The following is a 19,293-nucleotide window of genomic DNA, read 5'->3' as shown; positions in this document are numbered from 1 at the left end:
AGCTCCCACAAACTACGCAGGAGTGATAGTAATGGCGGTGGCAGCACTTAGGCTGTACTCACCATGTGTGAGGCATTGTTCTTCCCACTTTCTTATGTCAACCCAAGCGATCCTCAAGACAACTCCTATGAGGCAGGTTTGTATTTGGGCCACCAGCCTCCTCTTTCTCTACCCTGCTCACCACACATGGCCTGCTTCTCTCCCCACAAAATCAAAATCAGCATCCCAATGTATTCTCTCTACCCTTATCCTAAATCAAAATTTGTTCTAAAATGCTGGTAATTGTCGAAGCTTGATTATAGATAATGGAGGTTTCTTTATACTATTCTCTCTACTTTTGCTTATATTTGAAATTACCTTATAAACATTTAACATTTTTTGCTCTAACATGGAATGTAAGCTATTGAAAAGGCTACAAGACTAGCTCCTCTGACAATGAATTCAAAGGAAGTGTTACTGAAGATGGCTATGCAATAATAGAAGACAGTGACATTGATTCATTCTCTCATTCCATGAACATAAATTGAGCACCCATTGTATGTTAGGATATACAGAGGTCCAAGGAAGGACTCCTGTCCTCAACAAGCTAAGAGTTTAGTAGCAGACACAAAATAAACACAAAGGTAATTATGGAGGAAGACTATTTATGAGAAATGTTATAAAAAGAAAAGTTTGAAGTGCTATGTGATTTGGAAAAAGAAATAACATCAGGACAAATTCCATTATATTGAACTCCCTGAGACATTCCAAACTTTACATTATTTAAAATCAGTGAGGGGACTGGGTGCAGTGGCTCATATCTGTAATCCCAGCACTTTGGGACGCCGAGACGGGTGGATCACCTGAGGTCAGGAGTTCGAGACCAACCCGGCCAACATGGTGAAATCCCGTTTCTACTAAAAATACAAAAATTAGCCGGGCGTGGTGGTACATGCCTATAGTCCCAGCTACCCGGGGGGCTGAGGCAGGAGAATCGCCTGAACTGGGAAGGTAGAGGCTACAGTGAGCCAAGATTACACCACTGCACTCCAGCATGAGCAACAAAGTAAGACTCTGTCTCAAAAAAAAAAAAAAAAAGAAATCAAAAAAACAAAAAATATACTAGAGAAGATGTCTCTGGAAAGAAGCTCACCAGGGCACCATTTATAATGACCAACAATTGATACACAGTAACCCATATATAACAACTTAAGAAACAAAGTAGAAGCTCTCTCCTTGATGGGATCAGAACTAATAATGGTATAACTCATTTTTTTAAAAATATAGTTAAAGAGAGGAATCATTAAAAATGCATGTTTATTTTCCAAACACTTGCTAAGGGATGAAAGGCTCTCCTCTCCCCTCTCCTCTCCTTCTCTTCTCTGAGACAGGGTCTCTCCCTGTCACCCATGCTGGACTGCAATGGCATGATCATGGCTCACTGCAGCCTCAACCTCCGTGGGCTCAGGTGATTCTCCCACTTCAGCCTCCGAGTAGCTGGGAGTACAGGCATGCACCACCACAACCTGCTAATTTTTGTATTTTTTGTAGAGACAGAGTTTTGCCATATTTCCCAGGCTTGTGTCGCGAACTCCTGGACTCAAGTAATCCACCTGCCTCAGCCTCCCAAAGTGCTGGGGTTATAGACATGAGCCACCGCGCCCAGTGAAGGCCTTTTCTTGAGAGTAAGTTCAAGCAATTAAAGTTTCTGCATGAACTATACTCATGATGTACATCTATGATTTTCAGTTTTTACTGGAATGATACTTGTGAAGTGTTCTGAAGGCAGAAACATATATGTATATATATGTTTTGGAGACAGGGTCTTACTCTGTCTCCCAGGCTGGAGTAAGTACAGTGGTGTGATCACAGTTCACTGTAACTTCAAACTCCTGGGCTTAAGTGATCCTCCCACTTCAGCCTCCCAAGTAGCTAGGACTACAGGGACACGCCACCACATCTGGCTAATTTTCTTTTTGTAGAGTTGCCCAGATTGGTCTCAAACTCCTGGCCTCAAGTAATCTTCCTGCCTCAGCCTCCCTGTGCTAGGATTACAGATGAGAGCTACCCCACCTGTCAGAATCTCCATATTTTTATAATTTTTTTCTTCAATTTTTTCAGAGGTCTCTTCCACCTCTAATTTGACAAGAATATTTTTTCTTACCAATTTACCTTTATCAGGTAAACACATTCAACTTATTTTTCATAAAAGCAGTATCTCTTTTCCTTTTTCCCTTTACATTTCATTGGTTAACATAATATTTAATTATTTTGTAATCACAATAATAAAACTAAACAAGCTAGGGAACAAACCCAGTTGATTCTTATTGATTGTCACTGTTAGCAACACATTATGAGCAAATATTTATAATGCAGGCCGGGCATTGCAGGCGTGGTGGCTCACACCTGTAACCCCAGCACTTTGGGAGGCCGAGGTGGGTGGATCACCTGAGGTCAGGAGTTTGAGACTGGCCTGGCCAACATGGCAAAACCCTGTCTCTACTAAAAATACAACAATTAGCTGGGCATAGTGGGGCACGCCTGTAATCCTAGCTACTCCAGAAGCTGAGGCAGGGGAATTGCTTGAACCCAGGAGGTGGAGGTTGTAGTGAACTGAGATTGTGCCACTGCACTCCAGCTCAGGCCACAGAGCAAGATTCCATCTCAAAAAAAAAAAAAAAAAAAAAAAAGAAAGACGGAAAGAAAGAAAGACAGGAAAGTCAATGTAAAAACTGCAATTTTCTCCAAATACAGGGTATAACTGACATTGTTGGCCACCTCCTGTGGTGAGCACTGCCCACTTCCAGGCTTGTATCTATTTCTCATTCTTCCACAGCTGCAGAATCCCTCTGTTTTGGGGAATGGCAATGTGTACAGCTAAGAAACTGCATTTACTAGCCTTCTTCACAAGTAAGAATGGACAATGAGATGTAAACTGAACATGGTGATTGGGACTTAGGGTACTTTAAAGGGTGTCCTCTGCCCTCCCCTTTCCTACTTCTTCCCGCCTCAAAGCCCGTTTGGCTAGAGAGCCAGAGCCAACATGTGCGACCACATGGTGACTGCAAGCTGTGTGATAAGCATGGTGAAACAGAAAGAGAGAAAGATCTAGGCTGCCTGATGCACTGTGGAACTGCCATGCCAGGAACAGACTATCTACTTTGGACTTAGTATTTTTTGGAGAAAAATAACCTGTCTTCTTTAAAGCACTGTTATCAGCAGCCAACACAATTCCTCTTCGACCAATCTACTCAGCGTCCATTCCCCTACTCATAGAAAAAAAAAACTTCCCTAACAGAAACACAATTCTGTTTCTGAATGGTCTAGAGATAATTTCATCCCTCTTGTAAATGGTTTCTTCAAGAACCAGGCCTAAGCCCATCAGGGCATCACATTGCCCTACTAACAGGAATTGGCTCAGGAATGAGCATATGACCCAGTCCAGGCCAATGAGATTCTAGGGTAGTTTTCTGGAGGCTTCTGAGAAAAATTCTCACTCTAAGGAACAATCTTTCTTTTTTTTTTTTTTTGAGGCGGAGTTTTGCTCTTGTTGCCCAGGTTGGATTGCAGTGGTGTGACCTCAGCTCACTGCAACCTCCGCCTCCCAGGTTCAAGCGATTCTCCTGCCTCAGCCTCCCGAGTAGCTGGGACTACAGGCGTCTACCATCACACACAGCTAATTTTTTGAATTTTTAGTAGAGACGGGGTTTCACCATGTTGGCCAGGCTGGTCTCGAATTCCTGACCTCAGGTGATCCACCCGCCTCGGCTTCCCATAGTGCTGGGATTACAGGTATTTTACAGGTGTAAGCCACCGCGCCCAGCCAAGACAATCTTTCTATTCCTTAGGTGGGTGCCATACATAAATCTGAAGCCTAGGCCTACTGCAGCTATTTTGCTGCTAGCCTGAGGAAGAAGCCAATACTCTAGGGAGGGCACAACCAAGAAAATCTTAGGGAAAGAAGCCTGTGACAGTAGATTAAGTGAACCTTGAAGTCTGTCCAGGACAAGTTTGGCTGTATCAGCCAAAACATATACACGTTGCAGAGGTCATCTCAGAAGCAATGGAGTAGGTGCTGAGAGTTATGCAAATATTTTGAGAAGGCCAAAGTAAGTCAGGTCTTCCCAGTGGGCATGCAAGGCAGGGCATGAGGTCTTCAAAATATTTCTGTGCCCTTTCCATACGAGGCCTGATAAAGAACTTACTATACAGTAAGTTTGCAAATATTGAGTTATTTTAGAAGTGCTTTTTGAACAGGTTTTTGCAAAAAAAAAAAGTTTACTGTATAAGTGTGCATGTATCAAAGGCTTTATAGTAATAAACATAACAGCTGACATTTACATGTTAAGTTCTTTCTATCTGCCAAGACTGTGCTGAGCCCTTTATTTCATGCAATCCTCACAAGAAACAAGGAACTCTCATAATATCCACTTTACAAGTGAGGAAGCTCTGAAGCTTAGAAAGGTTAAGTATATTGTGCAGTAAGTAGAAAGTGCCTGGGCCAAGATGTGAATTCATGTCCAAAGGACTCCAGGGCCTCATTCCTAACCACAACTTTGTACTGCTTCCTTATGGATACACAAAAGCACAGTGACCATTTCTCTGAGAGTGCACTTCTTCAAAATATTCTGTTCTCCTAACCCTCCTAAGTATACTATACTTATCACACCACAAGTCCCAATTTTTTGGTTTATAAAATATAGCTGCCGGGCACAGTGGCTCACGCCTGTAATCCCAGCACTTTGGGAGGCTGAGGTGGGCCAATCACTTGAGGTCAGGAGTTTGAGACCAGTCTGGCCAACATGGTGAAACCCTGTCTCTACTAAAAATACAAAAATTAGCTGGGTATTGTGGTGCATGCCTGTAGTCCCAGATACTGGGGAGGCTGAGGCAGGAGAATCGCTTGAACCCAGGAGGTGGAGGCTGCAGTGAGCCAAGATTACGCCACTGCACTCCAGCCTGGGCAACAGAGCTAGATTTCGTCTAGAAAAAAATATTATAAAAGAAATTTTAAAAAATATGGCCACTACATTTAATACGTACCATATATAACATGCAGAGATCATCAAAAACCAATGAAAGTTAAGCCTTATGCACATAAGAAAACAATAGAATTATGTTATGCTTAACTGACATTGAAAATCAAGATTAAACCATCAGCTTTTTTTTTTTTTTTTTTAATTTCATTCTAGTGATTAGCAGAAACACGGAGTAGGCAGGTTTGCAAAATCAGGACTGGGAGAAAGGAAGATAATTCACATTAATTAAGCCCCTTCTAGTGGCCAAGCTTTATAATGATTAACTCTCACATGACCTCATGAGACATTTTACAGATAAGGGAACCTAGACTCAGAGACCTTGCCCAAGGTTACCCTGATCTGCCTGAAACCCAAGTTCTTGTTCTTCTCATTATACAACTCGCATTCCTACAAGTTCTAGCAATTTCTGCATTCCTACGAGTTCTAGCAATTTCTAAGGATTGGCTAACAGAGAACAATGACCCTGAGGCCACAGGAAAGCTCCGTAAGTTATTAGCCTCCCTGGAAATATCATTTTCATTTTCAGTTGCTTTCAATCATGGTGTCTTTGGCTTTAATAAATTACAAATAAGAAAATAAGCTATACTTGGCCAGGAGTAGTGGCTTATGCCTATAATCCCAGCACTTTGGGAAGCCGAGGTGGGTGGATCATTTGAGGTCAGGAGTTCGAGACCAGCCTGACCAACATGGTGAAACTCTGTCTCTACTAAAAGTGCAAAAATTAGCCAGGCGTGGTAGCACACCCCTGTAGTCCCAGCTACTCGGGAGGCTGAGGCAGGAGAATCGCTTGAACCTGGGAGATGAGGCTGCAGTGAGCCGTGATCGTGCTATTGCACTCCAGCCTGAGCAACAAGAATGAAACCCCATCTCAAAAAAAAAAAAAAAAGGAGAACCTAAAGAACCTAAAGAACCTACACTTAAAAATCAAATGCTTCAAATTTTACTTAAAAACTACAAGAAAACAGGTATTATGTTTTATATAAGCCAATAAAAAATAATACATATTTATTTTCTTAGGTAGCAAAATATAATCAATAAGCAGCAGAATGTTAAGTTTTGGTACAAATATTCAAATAAAAACACAGTCTACCAGCCAGGTCAACATACAGAGATCCCGTATCCACAAAAAAATTTAAAATTAGCTGGATGTGGTGGCACACACCTGTAGTCCCAGCTACTCAAGAGGCTGAGGTGAGAGGATCACTTGAGTCCCGGAGTTCGAAGTGGCAATGAACTATGGTTGCACCATAGTAACTCCAGCCTGGGTGACAGAATGAGACCCAGTCTCAAAAACAAAACAAAACAAAACAAAACAACACAACCCACAGTCTAGTCTTAAAAGCACACAGCTGATGGAGAATCACTTAAAAAATAAATGAAAGTCTGTATTTCCGAGTCCTTCATTGCTGATGTCACTAAATATCCCACTGCTCATGTCCTAAGCCCATCCTGATTAGAAAGGGCAGGAACAAAATTAGGGCTACTCTTGCTATCATCATATGCATAGGAGAGTCTGGCTCCCTCCACTGAATTCCCATGTCTAGAAGTGAACCAAACGGCTGAGTCAGTTTCTCCACCCACTCATTCCTGCCCAGTCCTAACTTCCTCACCGTCTCCAACCAATACTGATGAGGCCCTACATTCCTTTAATGGTTCCAGTGCTGGTTAGAATCACTTACTCTACCTCAAGTATAACCAGAGAATCAAAAACATCAGTACGGCCAGGCGCAGTGGCTCATGCCTGTAATCCCAGTACTTGGGGAGGCTGAGGCAGGTGGACCACCTGAGGTCAAGAGTTCAAGATCAGCCTGGCCAACATGGTGAAATCCCGTCTCTACTAAAAATATTTTAAAAAATTAGCCGGGTATGGTGGTGGGCACCTGCAATCCCAGCTACTCAGGAGGCTGAGGCAGGAGAATCTTTGAACCCAGGAGGTAGAGGTTGCAGTGAGTCGACATCATGCCTTGCATTCCAGCCTGGGCAACTGGAGTTTTGTTTGAGACTCCATCTCAAACAAAAACAAACAAACAAACAAAAAACAAAAACATCAGTACATGTGAAAACCCCTGGAAGGTTTTTCACATAACTCATGTATCCAGTTCAATTTGACTACCAGGGGATTAATTTGGTCATTGGGATAATGTAATTAATTTTGGTTAATTGGTAGTCACCCAAGAAAGCCTTTAAAGGAAATTCTAAAATGAATCAATACATTGTATAATTTTATAAATGGATCAATATACTGTATTATTTTATAAGTAGCATGCTTGAACATAAATGAATCCTTGACTGAGAAACTTGCTATAGCACAGGTTGGTTGTTTAAATACTGGAAAAACTGGGCCAGGCACAGTGGCTCATGCCTGTAACCCCAGCACTTTGGGAGGCCGAGGCAGGTGGATCATATGGGGTCAGGAGCTCGAGACCAGCCTGGCCAACATGTTGAAACCCTGTCTCTACTAAAAAAAATACAAAAATTAGCCAGGTGTGGTGGCATGCATAATTCCAGCTACTCAGAAGGCTGAGGCAGGAGAATCGCTTGAACCCGGGAGGCAGAGGTTGCAGTAAGCCAAGATTGCGCCAGTGCACTTCAGCCTGGGCAACAAGAGTGAAGCTCCATCTCAAAAAATAAATAAATAATAAAATAAGTAAATACTGGAAAAATTATATGACTTGACCAGGACCCCAATAAAAAAATATATTTTACATCATGGCTCAGAGATACACAAATGGAGCTGAAACAAAAGTTTTACAAAACCAAACTTATTCTTACTCTACATGATATATCTGAGGTGAACTGTGATTTTTTTTCTATTTTTCCATTAAAAAAAAAATGCTAGGCTGGGCATAGTGGCTCACACCTGTAATCCCAGCATTCTGGGAGGCCAAGGTGGGAGGATAACTTGAGGTCAGGAATTCAAGACCAGCCTGGCCAACAAGGTGAAACCCCATCTCTACTAAAAATACAAAACTTAGCCGGGCATGGTGGTGTGTGCCTGTAGTTCCAGCTATTCTGGAGGCTAAGGCAGGAGAATCATTTGAACCCGGGAGGCAGAGGATGCAGTGAGCCAAGATCGTACCACTGCACTCCAGCCGGGGTAACAGAGCGAAACTCCAAAAATGCTGGAACCTTTACCTCTAATATTCCTCAATCTACATTAGCAGGCTACAATGTAGGTTGAGGAATAGCAGTTTATAAAACACTAATACAGGCAGCCCTTCCACTGTGTGGTTTTGCAAATACATAAGGCCAACCCAGGAAAGCAATGCTGGGAGCAGTTAGTGCTGGACACAGCATATAGGTTCTGGCTCTTTTTTATTACTATATTAAGCTGAGCTACTAAATGAGGAATTTTTTTTTCCACCTACCAGAGTGGAGCATAGATGACAGTGTGTAAAGCCTTCCTTTAATTAGGAGATAGTGGGATTAAACACAGCATGTGACTTGGTATCAGAAAATGTGAATTCATTTTGCAACCCCTAATATAATAAAATAATAGATCTAGACAATGATCATTAGTGGCTGCTAAAGCCATTCTGTGAAAGACTGATGGGAGACTTATAATAGATGGATCATGCTATCAACACCTGAACCCAATGATCAATCTTAATATCATGCAAAGAGAGCTAACTAGACCTTACTGCCTCCTGACATGATGCAATAGGATGTGCACAGCATCACCTATAAAGTACAATGGACAAAAAAACATAAAAGGAATAAACATATTACATGAATGCTGGCCAGGTGCAGTGGCTTACGCCTGTAATCCCAACACTTTAGGAGGCTGAGGCAGGTGGATCACTGGAGGTCAGGAGTTCAAGACCAGCCTGGCCAACATGGTGAAACCCCGTCTCTACTAAAAATACGAAAATTAGCTGGGCGTGGTGGCATGCGCCTGTAGTCCCAGCTACTCAGGAGGCTGAGGCAGGAAAATTGCTTGAACCCTGGAGGTGGACGTTGCAGTGAGCCAAGATCGCACCACTGCACTCCAGCAGCCTGGGCAACAGAACGAGACTCCATCTAAGAAAAATAAATAAATAAATAAATAAATAAATAGATGTAATCAGTCAAATGCAGAATATGAGAAGTTGTATAGGGCAAATGATATGACTTTTTTAAACAAATAAATGGCAAAGGGGGAAAAAAGAAGAGGAGAAATGGCTATAGATTAAGAAGATTTTAAACAGGGGTATCCATTCTTTTGGCTTCCCTGGGCCACATTGGAAGAAGAAAAAAAATCACACACACAAAATATCTCATAACGTTTTAAGAAAGTTTACAAATTTGAGGCCGGGCGTGGTGGCTCATGCCTGTAATCCCAGCACTTTGGGTGGCCGAGGCAGGTGGATCACCTGAGGTCAGAAGTTCAAGACCAGCCTGGTCAACATGGTGAAACCCCATCTCTACTAAATACACAAAAATTAGCTGGGCGTGGTGGCGGGCGCCTGTAATCCCAGCTACTCAGGAGGCTGAGGCAGGAGAATCGCTTGAACCCGGGAGGCAAGGTTGCAGTGAGCCAAGATCACGCCATTGCACTCCAGCCTGGGCAGTAAGAGCGAAACTTCGTTCCAAAAAAAAAAAAAAAAAAGAAAGTTTACAAATTTGTGTTGGGCCTCATTCAAAGCTGTCCTGGGCCGCATGTGGCCCACAGCCTGCGGACTGGACAAGCTTGATTTAAGAGATCATCAATCAGGTCTAATACGGGCACTTTGTTTGGATCCCAGTGAACACAGACCAACTGTAAAAAGACATTTATGAAAGTTGGGCAGGCCAGGCATGATGGCTCACACTTGTAATCCCAACACTTTGGGAGGCTGAGGTGGGCAGGCAGATCACCTGAGGTCAGGAGTTCAAGACCAGCCTGGCCAAAATGGTGAAACCCTGTCTCTACTAAAAATACAAAAATTAGTGGGGTATGGTGGTGCGTGCCTGTAATCTCAGCTTCTCAAAAGGCTGAAGCAGGATAATTGCTTGAACCCAGGAGGCAGAGGTTGCAGTGAGTGGAGATCACGCCACTGCATTCCAGCCTGGGCAAAAGAGTGAGGCGCCGTGTCAAAAAAAAAAAAAAAAAAAAAAAAGCTGGGTACACTGACACACATCTGTATTTCCAGATACTGATGAGGCTGAGGTAGGAGGATCACTTGAACCTAGGAGTTGAAGTACAGCATAGGCAACATGGCGAGACTCCATCTTGAAAAAAACATTTTTTTAGACAGACATTTATAAAATTGTTGAGGAAACTGAATACCAAATGGATATTATGTAATATTTACGAATGACTACTGTTTATTTCCTTAGGTGTAATAATGATACTGTGACTACAGGTGGGAAAGGAGGAGGAAAAAATCCTTCTCTTTTAGATGTGTATATCGAAGTACAGTATTCATGGATGAAATATGATGCCTAGGATTTGCTTTATAATTTAAGGTGCGATGGAAGTAGGCAGTATAGATGAAATAAAAGTGACCATATGTTGGCAACTGTTAAAGCTCAGTATATTAGGTGTCTTTTATTACCTTTTCTACTTTTGCATGTTTAAAATTTTCCATAATAAAAGGCTAAAATATAAGAAGAAAATAAAACCTGGATTCAAACTCCAGGACTTATCAGATATAGTATCTGAGAGGGATCTGTCACATCCTCTGATATTCAATTTTCTCATTTGAAAATGGGAATGACAATCCCTACCCCACAGAATTGTTAGGAGGACTAAAATAATATCATGGATTTGCATCTTTTGGCAATCCAGCTCTTCTAAACTGCAGAGCTATTTACAAATGTTAGCACAACAGTTAGCTCCCTCTGTCTGTAATGCTCTGGAAGTAGACAGAGACTACAGGTTTGTGGGAGTGGAGCTAAGTGATGGGCTGAATCCATCTGGACCCTCCAAATTTTCATTTTGTAAGAGTTCCTTAATATGACACTGTGTACATTATATTGTCCTTTTTCTCTCAAAAGGAGGCTGTCAGAATTCAATAAAATGTGAAAAATTTTAAGTTTTAAAATTTTAACAGAATTGTGACATACTCTACCTTGAATTATTTTTGTTTCGTTTATTTTCCCAATTATTCACATTTCTCGTACTAAAGTCAGAAAGTATATTTACAGGATGGCTGGGTGCAGTGGCTCACACCTATAATCCCAGTACTTTGGGAGGCCAAGATAGGTGGATCATCTGAGTTCAGGAGTTTGAGACCAGCCTGGCCAATATGGTGAAACCCTGTCTCTACTAAAAATGCAAAAAAATAGCCAGTGTGGTGGTGTGTGCCTGTAATCCCAGCTACTTGGGAGGCTGAGGCAGGAGAATCACTTGAACCTCAAAGGCGGAGGGTGCAGTGAGCCAAAATCGCGCCACTGCACTCCAGCCTGAGGGACAGAGTGAGACTCTGTCTCAAAAAAAAAAAGTAACTATATTTACAGGAGACTATGTTATTGAGATAAAACTGAACACAGGCAGGGCACGGTGGCTCACGCCTGTAATCCCAGCACTTTGGGAGGCCAAGGCGAGCAGATCACTTGAGGTCAGGGGTCAAGACCAGCCTGGCCAACATGGTGAAACCCCATCTCTATAAAAATACAAAAATACCAGTGGCTCACACCTGTAATCACAGCACTTTGGGAGGCCAAGGCGAGTGGATCACCTGAGGTTGGGAGTTCAAGACCAGCCTGACCAACATGGAGAACCCTGTCTCTACTAAAAATACAAAATTAGCCGGGCGTGGTGGCGCATGCCTGTAATCCCAGCTGCTCAGGAGGCTGAGGCAGGAGAATCGCTTGAACCCAGGAGGCGGAGGTTGCGGTGAGCCAAGATCGTACCATTGTACCCCAGCCTGGGCAATAAGAGTGAAACTCCATCTCAAAAAAAATAATAATAATACAAAAATTAGCTGGGCATAATGGCAGGTGCTTGTAATCCCAGCTACTCGGGAGGCTGAGGCAGGAGAATCGCTTGAACCTGGGAGGCGGAGGTTGCAGTGAACTGAGATGGTGCCATTGCACTCCAGCCTGGGCAACAGAGCGAGACTCCGTCTCAAAAAAAACAAACAAAAACAAACAAACAAAAAAAAACACACACCAAACCTTGTTTAAAATATTCCAGGTGCTTTTAGAATAATAGATATGTGTACTTCAGTACTAAAGGTTCATCTCAAATAAAAGGAAATTAATGGAAGTTCAAGTATAAGCAACACAAAGGGATACCTGGCACTATCTGCCTTCAGTTTAAAGAATGGTTGGAAAGAGCCAGTGTAATCTCTCTACGTGCAAATCAGATCAAGTCATTTCACTTCCTTTCAATGGTTTCTCTCCACCTTCTAGAACTCCAAACTGCTAAACAAAGGCTTGGGTGGCTCTCCAGCCTTATTTCCTCCCTCCTCCCCTAGTCAAAGCCCCACCAGGACTGATGCCCCTTCCCCCCAGAGGCCAGGAAAGCTTCATCTTCCACTCCTCTCTCCCTTACCTCTTAGTGGTCAAGTCCTGTTGATTCTCCTTCTGAAATGTCTCTCAAATCTGCCCTCTCCTTTCCCTTTCTGCTGCCACTGCCCTTTTTTGCCCTTATTTCCCCAGCCTCCTAAAGAAGATACTTCCTGATTTTTTTTCTGATTATGAAGGCAATTCATGCTCATAAAAAAGGAAAATTAGGGCAATGAGGAACAGAAGAAAAGTTTCCCCATGATCTCGTAAACAGCTTACCTTTCTAGTACACTTATGTTTCACTGCAGTGTTATTCACAATAGCCAAAAGATGGAAGCAACTCAAAGTGACCATCAATGAATGGATAAACAAAGTGTGGTATAAACATGCAATGGAATATTATTCAGCCTTACAAAAAGAATGAAATTCTGACACATGCTACACAACAAGGATGAACCTTGAGGACACCATGCTAGTGAAATAAGCCCGTCACAGAAAGATAAATAATGCAAGATTCCACTAACACGATGTATCCAGAGTAACCAAACACATAGAAAACAAAAGTAGAATGGGTGCTGCGAAGGGCTGGTGGGGAGGGGGAAATGGGGAGCTAAACCTATTAAAGGTATAGTTTGGCTTTTGCACTTTTGCAAGATGAAAAAGTCATGCAGATTGGTTGCACAGCATGAATACACTTAATACTACAAAACTGTACACTTAAAAATAGTTAAGATGGTAAATTTTATCACAATTAAAGACTTAACATTTTTAAAAAGAACTAGTATTTCCAGACATTTTTACTATAAACATGTATACATTTTAAAAAACAGTAACATACTGTACTGTAATGTGCTTTTTACACCTAACCATATAATGTAAACATCTTTCTAATATATATAGCTCCCACCTAATTGTCTTTTTTTTTTTTGAGATGGAGTTTTGCTCTTGTCACCCAGGCTGGAGTGCAATGGTGCAATCTCAGCTCACTGCAACCTCTGCCTCCCTGGTTGAAGAGAATCTCCTGCCTCAGTTTCCCGAGTAGCTGGGACTATAGGCGTGCACCACTACACCAGCTAATTTTTGTATTTTTAGCAGAGATGGGGTTTCACCATGTTGACCAGGCTAGTCTCAAACTCCTCACCTCAGATGATCTGCCCGCCTTGGCCTCCCAAAGTGCTGGGATTACAGGCGTGAGCCACCGTGCCAGGCCAATTTTTCAATTTTATAAAAACATGATAGTCAATATCTCATGATGTCTTATGATAGACACCTGTTTTTTTAACCTACCCCTTCTCCAGTATCAATACTCTAATGTTCCCATGGGAAAACTACTTTACCTTACTCATCCTGTCCTCCCATCCCCATGCCCAGCCAACTCTTACTCTGTGTGGCTAAGCTGGGTACATGTATTTTTAAGTTTATTTCTAAGTATTTATTTTTCATGTTGCTATTGTCAGTTCTCCCACAATTACATTTTCTATTTTTGTTTGCATAAAGCTATTGCTTTTTGTCTATCTTATAACTGCTGTTCACTTAGCCTTATTATATCTAAGTATTTTTAGTTTAATTCTCTTGAATTTTCTCAGCAGACAATCATATCACAGGTAGAGATTTATATCATCCAGGTAGTGGTTAAGAGTAAAAGCTCTGGGTTCAGGTAAACCTAGATTCAAATACTGTGTGACCCTGAGTGAGCATTTTACCTCAGTTTCTTTATCCATAAATTTGCAATTATTAGAGGGCCTATCTCACAGGGTTGTTGTAAACATCACATTATTCGTTAAGAACGGTGCATGAGGCTGGGCACAGTGGCTCATGCCTGTAATCCTAGAACCTTGGGAGGCCGACGCGGATGGATCACTTGAGGTCTGGAGTTCGAGACCAGCCTGGTCAACATGGCAAAACCTCATCTCTACTAAAAATACAAAAATTAGCTGAGTGTGGTGGCTCACACCTGTATTCCCAGCTACTTGGGGGGCTGAGGTAGAAGGATCGCTTGAGCACAGGAGGCAGAGGCTGCAGTGAGCCAAGATTGCACCACTACACTCCAGCATGGGCGACAGAGTGATACCCTGTCCCAAAAAAAAAAAAAAAAAAGAATGGTGCATGAAAAGTACTTAACACAATACTAGTTCAATAAATGCCCGCTATCTGCCAACAATGAAAATTGTGACTTTCCTTCCACACTTATACCTTTATTTTTGTTGCATTACACTGGTGCACTCCTTTCAGGAATAACCTGGCTTCCCACGTCTCCAAAAAGTAACAGGCATCAGACTCCTATTGAAAGATCTGTACTGTGGAGTTCCTCCACTCCCACCTTCTCAGGAAAGTTATACTATCAATTCTCCCTTTCATATCCTGTGTCTTCTCAGCCTTTCTCTCTCTACTGGCTCTTTGCCAACAGCATTTAATCTCTCTCATGCTCAAAAAAACTTCACCTATTCCCCAATCGCTCCCCAGCCTTCTCTCTACCTCCCTTCGCAGCCAAACTTCTCTGAGCTGCCTACACTTTGTCTTTCTCACATCCCACTCTTAACTCATCCCACTGATATATTATATTGAACCTTTGAAAGCTGCTGATATTATAGATTCCGCCCCAACCATTTCACCAAATCTGCTCAATGAGGTCCCAACTGACCTCCATATTTATTTACCCAAAAGGACACATTTTAATTTTCAACTTGTATTACTCGGCATCTCAGCAACATCTACAAAGGCCAACCAACCTCTTCCTTTGGCCTTCATTACTATACTTTGCTGGTTTCTCTCCTGTTCCTGTTTCTCTAGCCATTTCTTTTAGTGTAGACTAAGTGCATGGCTCATTCTTCCAAGAGTATGCAATGCAGTAGACCTGAATAATCTCAGCCTTTTTTTTTTTTTTCCAACCTCTCTGGATGGATCTCTTTCAATATTGATCTTTAAGTTCCAGTTGTATTGGACTGCTTTTGGCTCCATGAATGTACTTTTGAAAATGTTTGGAATATCCCCACGATAGCTAACTCAGACTACACCCTCCAGACATTTTATCAAAACCCTACCTGAATCTCCAAACTATGCTAGATTGATTTTAACATGCGCCCCCTTTCACAATTGTCATCACAATTATAATCACTTGTTTGATGCGTATTTTCTCCACCAATCTGTGATCTCCTTAAGGGCAGGGACCTGCTTCCTTACTGACTACACAGTGCCTTGCACATAGAAGAAGATGCTCATTAAATATTTTTTAAATTAGTCAGGCACCGTGGTGTGCACCTGCAGTCCCAGCTACTTGGGAGGCCGAGACAGGAGGATCACTTGAGCCCAGGAATCTGAGACCGGCCTGGGCCAACACAGGGAGACCTCATCTCAAAAATGCATACATACATGCACACACTGTCACACACACACATATATATGAATCACCACAAATGAATGCCTGCAAAGTGAAAAACAGATGGGAGGAATGATAAGACCAAGAGAGAAACACAAAAAACTGATCTTTCTGAAGCCATACCTCTGATCAAAGACACACACCTCCGGCTTAAAACCCTTTGATGGCTTCCCACTGCCCCCAAGATAAAGCCCAAACTCCTTCACACTTAGAGTCTTTCAGGAGGAGCACCTGCTTGTCTCTCAAACACCATCTAGCCAGACCCCCTCCAACTCTCATAATCTGCTCTCCAGCTAGCCTGAAATCCTTGCAGATTCCCAAGAAGTCTGCACTCTCTCCCCAAGGCTTTTCTCTACCTACTTTCTCTACCTACAGCAAGGTACACTCCACCAGCCTCATCTTCTGGCTAACATAAAGGCAGCCTTCATGTCTCATTTTGGAAGTCACCTTCTTTTGGCGTCTCTCCCTGATCATCCACATTAACCTCACCTCCAGAAATCCAGGTTAACTATTTTCTCTGTGCATTCACAGCCTCTCTGTATGTCCAAAATCATAACCGAAATCACTGTGAATTCTTGTTTACGAGTCTGTCTCCTCCGGAAAACTGTGGAGTTCCCTCAGGACACGATGTCTCTCGTTCACTTTTTTACCCTGGCTATCAGCCCGGGCCCTGGCTCACAATAAATGCTCAGTGATGGTCCTCCTTGTAGTAGTAGTAATAATAAAAGCTCCCAAGTATTGAGGGCTTACCTCCACGAATTTTAAATATAAATTTACCTTGCAATAACGTCATCAGACAGGTGCTACCATGATTCCCATTTTGCAGACGATAAAACTGACGCACAAAGAAGTCAATCCTTTCTGGCCCCATTAGAGTCACACACACAAATAAATTTTCTGCACAGTTTTGAGTTATTTTCCGGCCCCCAAATAAGAAGGGATTTTTTTTTTAAGAAACTTTCGAATGAGGTCGACCAATGGCTACAAATATAATAAACAGCCGAAAACGGACTCTCCCTGAACGCGGGGCGGGGTCAAAGGGCGTCGGGGGCGCAGTCCCCGGCACGGCTGAGGGACAAAGATCGGGCCGCAGCCTCCCTCCCCGGGGTCCCCGGCGGCTCAGCCCCTCGCCCCCTGCGACGAGTCGACGCCAGGCCCGGAGCGTTGGGGCCGCAACCGGCCACCCGGCTTCTGCTCACCTGCGGTCTCGCCGCCTCTCCGTGCCTGGGCCGCCGGCCCGCAGCGCCTCCCCGGGGCAGCCTAGCGCCCGCAGCCCGCAACCCGCAGCGGAGCCCGTTGCCTTGGCGACCTGGGCTGCCGAACTCCCGCGGCACTCGCGCTACGGCGGCTCGGATGGGACCAGGACGGTTCGCGTCCCCTTCCGCAGCCGCGGAGGGGGCAGAGGAGGGACGAGGTGGGAGTCGAGGGCTGAGCTGCGAAGGAGGGATCCGGGTTGGAACTTGGCCCGGGGAAGATAGGGAAAGGGGGACAGTGAGGCCAAGGGGAGGTCTTGGGCCGCGGGTGCTGCTTGTGCCTCAGTTTATCTCTCTGTAACCTCAAATGGGGACCGTGCGAGGAGGAGACAGGACCTCAGGTGGTGACTTGGTAGACCGGGTTTTTGTTATTTTGTTTTTGTTTTTGTTTTGAGACAGAATCTCACTCTGTCGCCCAGGCTGGAGCGCAGTGGCGCAATCTCGGCTCACTGCAACCTCTGCCCCCTGGGTTCGAGCGATTCTCATGCTTCAGCCTCCCGAGTAGCTGGGCTTACAGGAAGGTACCACCATGCCTGGCTAATTTTTGTATTTTTAGTAGAGACGAGGTTTCGCCATGTTGGCCAGGCTGGTCTCGAACTCCGACCTCAGCTGATCCATCCGCCTGGGCCTACCAGAATGCTGGGATTACAGGCGTGAGCCACCACTCCCTGCCAAGACTGGGAATATTTAAAGACAAGAAAACTGATGTGGGAGGGGTGGCAGATTCCTCTCTTTTATAGTCTCTGAAGGGGTGGTGTGGCAAAGAGTGAATAAATTGGTTTCTTTGATGGAGAATTAGATCACCAGATTTAATTTCAATATGAGGAATAATTTATTTTTCCTTGTGTCTAGCAACTACACTTCTTGGAATAACTCTGCAGATATGCTGAAACCTGAGCACAAAGGATATATTCATTACTTCATTTTTGTAAAAGCAAAAGGGTTGCGACCAGTCTAAATATCTATCAGGGGCTGGGCGTGATGGCTCACACCTGTCATCCTGAAACCGCCTTTGCAAAAAATCATAACTGAGATATCAGACCTAACTGACCCCATCTTGCTTCTAACCTCTAAAGTGTCCTGTTCATTCCTGGGTATAGGCTAAACCAGCTTTTTTTTTTTTTTTTTTTTTTGAGACGGAGTTTCGCTCTTGTTGCCCAGGCTGGAGGGCAATGGCGCCAATTTGGCTCACCACAATGTCCGCCTCCTGAGTTCAAGCGATTCTCCTGCCTCAGCCTCCTGAGTAGCTGGGATTACAGGCATGCACCCACCACGCCCAGCTAATTTTTTGTATTTTTAGTAGAGACAGGGTTTCTCCGTGTTGGTCAGGTGATCCTCCCGCCTCGGCCTCCCAAAGTGCTGGGATTGTAGGTGTGAGCCACCATGCCCAGCCAGGCCAAACTAGCCTTGGGAAGGAATTTAGTGTATCATTTAAATAATAGCCCTTTCCAGAAAGCTAAACTGTTCTTGTAAAACAAATGAAAGGCCACAGGCCACCAGCCACCAAGCCAAGATGAGAAGGGCTGGAGTTTTAAATATTACCCACCATTATTCTTATTCTAGAGGTCATAAGATTTTTTTGTTTTGTTTTTTTGAGACAGAGTCTTGCTCTGTCACCCAGGCTGGAGTGCAGTGGCACAATCTTGGCTCATTGCAACCTCTGCCTCGCAGGTTCAAGCAATTATCATGCCTCAGCCTCCACAGTAGCTGGGATTACAGGGACCTGCCACCACGCCGGCTAATTTTTGTATTTTTAGTAGAGACGGGGTTTTGCCATGTTGGCCAGGCTGGTCTTGAACTCCTGACCTCAAGTGATCTGCCTGCCTCAGCCTCCCAAAGTGCTGGGATCACAGACGTGAGCCACTGTGCCTGGCCCCCAATTACTCTTGAGGTAAAAATCTCTATTGTGAATCTAAGATCAGCCTTTTGAGATGTCTTTTCAGGTTTTTGCATTTCTAACAACCAGATGGCCCCACTGGACCTGCCAACCAGTTCTGTGGCCCTCATCCAGGAACTGACTCAGCAGAAGAGAACAGCTTTGACTCTCTGCAATTTCTGGTTTTTTTTGTTTGTTTGTTTGTTTTGTTTTTTTGAGACGGAATTTCGCTCTGTCACCCAGGCTGGAGTGCAGAGGTGTGATCTCGGCTCACTGCAAGCTCCGCCTCCTGGGTTCACGCCATTCTCCTGCCTCAGCCTCCCGAGTAGCTGGGACTACAGGCGCCCACCACCACGC

The 19,293-nt window shown here is 43.7% G+C and overlaps 2 protein-coding genes across 5 annotated transcripts in view; one reads left to right on the top strand and one right to left on the bottom strand.

Moving 5' to 3' along the window:
• PKIG (cAMP-dependent protein kinase inhibitor gamma) overlaps positions 1 to 17,132 on the bottom strand; it is an 87,675-nt gene extending 70,543 nt beyond the window's left edge. For 2 of the 3 annotated variants that reach the window (XM_009233618.3, XM_009233617.3), the window contains exon 1: positions 17,007 to 17,095. The gene's annotated coding sequence lies outside the window, so the exon portion shown is untranslated. Of the gene's footprint in view, positions 1 to 17,006 lie in introns of all 3 variants that reach the window. The other variant, XM_009233616.2, reaches the window with a different exon arrangement.
• SERINC3 (serine incorporator 3) overlaps positions 16,869 to 19,293 on the top strand; it is a 35,967-nt gene continuing 33,542 nt past the window's right edge. The window contains exons 1-2 of one of the 2 annotated variants that reach the window (XM_063720443.1): positions 17,149 to 17,221; positions 18,821 to 18,951. The gene's annotated coding sequence lies outside the window, so the exon portion shown is untranslated. Of the gene's footprint in view, positions 17,222 to 18,820; positions 18,952 to 19,293 lie in introns of both variants that reach the window. The other variant, XM_063720442.1, reaches the window with a different exon arrangement.

Source organism: Pongo abelii, chromosome 21 (assembly GCF_028885655.2).
Source record: "Pongo abelii isolate AG06213 chromosome 21, NHGRI_mPonAbe1-v2.0_pri, whole genome shotgun sequence".
NCBI lineage: Eukaryota > Metazoa > Chordata > Mammalia > Primates > Hominidae > Pongo > Pongo abelii.
The sequence above is the reverse complement of the archived record's forward strand: the minus strand, read 5'-3'. Positions and strand labels throughout refer to the sequence as shown.